The sequence below is a fragment of the Wasmannia auropunctata genome, unplaced genomic scaffold (assembly GCF_000956235.1).
Source record: "Wasmannia auropunctata unplaced genomic scaffold, wasmannia.A_1.0 LD336060.1, whole genome shotgun sequence".
Taxonomy (NCBI): Eukaryota; Metazoa; Arthropoda; class Insecta; order Hymenoptera; family Formicidae; genus Wasmannia; species Wasmannia auropunctata.
This window is the reverse complement of record NW_012026830.1, coordinates 2,574,330-2,574,713: the sequence shown is the minus strand read 5'-3', so window position 1 is coordinate 2,574,713 and position 384 is coordinate 2,574,330.

Here is a 384-nt window from a genome sequence, read left to right as displayed (position 1 = left end):
GATTGCAATATTACAGAATATTCTGCTAAAATTATATATACGTTTGTGCTACATTTATTACAAATAGCCAAGTATATATATTTTATATCTGTATAACACAGCGAAAAGTTATGTGTTTAGCTTATGTGTGCAATATTTTTTACATCCTCAAAAAGGATACATGTATTGCCAATGTATTCACGTCCTGATTTAGAATTGTATTGGACGTAACGAAAGCTACTACATAACATGTGTGCGATATATACATGTATTTCTAAGAGTGCGTTCCCACTGAGCGCGTCACGCGTTGCGTTATCCGAATTGACCAATTAAAACATCCCATTTTATTGCGTAATTTGCCGCGCGATCCTGGATTTCATACAAAAAAATATTATTTTATCTATA